The sequence below is a fragment of the Urocitellus parryii genome, chromosome 10 (genome assembly GCF_045843805.1).
Source record: "Urocitellus parryii isolate mUroPar1 chromosome 10, mUroPar1.hap1, whole genome shotgun sequence".
Classification (NCBI taxonomy): Eukaryota; Metazoa; Chordata; class Mammalia; order Rodentia; family Sciuridae; genus Urocitellus; species Urocitellus parryii.
The window spans coordinates 63,316,243-63,319,405 of record NC_135540.1 but is presented as its reverse complement, the minus strand read 5'-3'; the positions used below and the strand labels follow the sequence as shown (position 1 = coordinate 63,319,405).

The 3,163-nt window shown below is 33.6% G+C and overlaps 1 pseudogene; it reads right to left on the bottom strand.

The window, feature by feature from the left end:
- Window positions 1–657: 657 nt before the first annotated feature.
- LOC113183420 (histone-binding protein RBBP4 pseudogene) lies at window positions 658–1,256 on the bottom strand (annotated as a pseudogene).
- Between the last annotated feature and the right edge of the window lie 1,907 nt (window positions 1,257–3,163).

The following is a 3,163-nucleotide window of genomic DNA, read 5'->3' as shown; positions in this document are numbered from 1 at the left end:
CACTTTGGCAAAATCAACATCCATATTGTAGAAAAGAAAATGGGAAAGTTTACCATATGATTTATCATCCACTCTCAGCTATCTTTGATAATAAAATAGCTAATAGCATGGTTGGTAGTGCTTATAATAGTGGGCTAGCTGAGCAAAGTCTGTGTTTCAAAACCAGTGTTAAATCAATCTCAGAGTTCACAGGGGAGGTAAAAGGGAGTGTAAAATAATAAGTGCAGACATATCCAGCATCCTTTTTCTTCAGAATCACATTCTTTCAGGATTTTCATCATTATAGATGTTCTCTGCCATCTGCCTCACTTGCATGACATTGTCTTCTGATACACAGCAAATCACCCAAGGTTCATTGGAATTACAGGAAAATCAGGTATCTTGGCAGTGTGACCACCATGAATAAACAACAAATCTGGTGGGCCATCCTCTTCATCTTCTAGGGTTTATTTTTCTCCAATTTTACTGAAATTCCAGACATTTCATCTGCCATCAGTGTCACTAGAATCCAAAATAATCTCATTGTGAGGTTACTACTGAACCTGGAATATTTCATCTTTATATGATTCAAACTTATCCCAAATCATAAGTTTCTGATCAGCATCATCAGACCTAAATAGAGACTCATGAACAGATGTCAGGAAACTGCTGCATGCCCTATGTATGATGGTCTTTTCCTTCCTTTGGAATGGCACTGATATTCCATAGACATATGAAGCATTATCTGAAGCACTAAGTAAGTTTACACTGAGATTTGAGTTCCAAGAAAGCTAATAGTCATTCTTTTGATGTCTTCGAAGGAATAAATCAAGGTTGCCTTCCATAATGGTTGGTTTGGAAGGATGTTTTAGAATTAAAAACAAGAACACCACCCGATGAATTCTTTTTAATTCTCCTTCACAGTTGATCTTGATTTCTATTTCAATTTTCCCAACGAAGCCAAAAAAACTCCAAATTCTCCTTTCTCACTGTTGTGGTATGATTCATCAATCTCAGCATCATCATTATGGACCTGTATCTCCATGTGATTTGTCCATCTGATGTGTGCTTCCCCAGAACAAGTCTTTGACGACTCGAATATTTCCCTTCTGGTCTGGTTACATCCAGAAACCACTGTGCTATTAGACTGAGTCACTCCAGAGCATGGATCATTACCAACTCACAAAGGAAAGAGGTGTTATTCTTCCATACTTTGTATCCTTAATTGATCATAAGTCTTCCACTGGGTCCTCAAATTCTGCTGGCTTGTTTGCCATCATGGCCTGGCCCACCAGTGACTGGTATCCCAGAGTTGAGCCTTTCCGAGAGGCAGAGAGCTCTGGTGTGTCTTTCTGAACTAAAATTCTCTTAGCGTAAAATTTCTCTGTTGGAGAATATATGCCTTCCAGTACTTTATTAAATTATAACCAAACAAGTAGAACTTGTACATATTTAAGGTGCCTAACTTGATGTTTGAGATTTTTCTTTTGGAGGACTGCAGCAGTGTGAACATTTTGAAAGGTGAGAACAATCTTTGCTGTAAGATCTGTAAGAATTCCCATGTCTGTTTTACACATTGCTGTGGTGTCTGGTTCACTACAGTTGCTCAGTAATTAAATTGTTGAATAAATAAAAGAATGATCTCAATTTCTACACTGAAATAATCACATCTTTTTTTAAGTAATGTGATCAACAGTCTATCACTAACATTTCACATAAGAGACATTGAGAGATAGCATGTATTTTATACAAGTTGATTTAAACTAAATGCTATTGCTGAAATGGTTTTATTTTGATGAAGAAATCATTCCAGTACAATAATTCATATTTTCTGCCTACAAATTTCAGTGAAAACATAACATTGATTACTAAGAATATTATATATAACATAGCATATGATCAAGTATTTTAGAATATTGTAAAAAGAGATTTCAATGTTTTTTAAAGGTATAAGATTTCAGTCTCAGACCTGATGTGTCATATCACAGGAGATGTTTATTAGAGATATACATAGCAATTCATAAAGGTCTAATTAATTTTATAATGTTTAATCTTTACCACTAAGATTAAATATAGGCAAATAGTAAAATAATAACTTTATTTCTTATTTTTAATAAGCATCCCAAAATAATGTAATCAAAATTATTGACTCTTTTACCAGAACAATTTTTTTCTTTGTCTACTATAACTCCAGAATATTGTATTTTCTAAAGGTTATATATATAACCATTTTTTTGTGTACCGAAATTCTTAACAATTATAAAGCACTTGAAGGAGAGGTAATAATAGCTAAAGAAAGTATGATGAGACCCAGATTTCTAGAGTACAGGAAATTGTACAAAGTTTGGTATTTACTTTAAAAACAATGGGTAATCCCTGGAAAATATAAGCATAGGAATGGAATGATAAAACCTAGTTTTTTAAAAAAATCATATAGGCACTGGACATGATGGCACATGCCTGTAATCTCAGCCATTTGGGAGGTTGAGGCAGGAGAATCACAAGTTTGAGGCTAGCCTCAGCAACTTAGCAAGGCCCTTGGTAACTTTATAAGATCCTGTCTCAAAATAAAAATGAAAAAGGACTGGAAATGTGGCTCAGAGGTAAAACCCCTCTGGGTTCAATTCATGCTATCAAAATAAATAAATTAAATAAATAGATAATTTTGGCTCCTGTATTGATGATGAACTATAAGACCACATAGTCATTGTTGGAACAAGATGGAAGTAGTGATGGTATAAGAAGTGATCTTACTTTTTACATGTTTTCAAGGTAAAACTTGATTTTTTTCTTCCTTCCTTCCTTTCTTCTTTTAAGGAAAGAGTATGTGTGAATATAGATAGATGTATGTATCTGAGAGAAGTCATTTTTATTTCAGAGGTGATTTTATAACAAGTGACTTGAAGTGGACTTGAAGATAGATACATGAGTTCAGAGTTTTAAACAGATTAGAATTAAAAATGTAAGTTTGTGGTTCATCAAAATATTCATGTTTTGAACAACTAATAAAAAAAAGATATTCATGTACTGAATGCAGAATGAGGTCACCAATACTTAGGGGGCCCTAATAGAAGCACAAAATTAAGCATTTATTAGAGACTGATTTAAAATCAGGCAAAGAATTGTAATTTTGATTAATATTTTGATTTGAATGTTCTAGAAGTGATGGAAAATCATGATACAA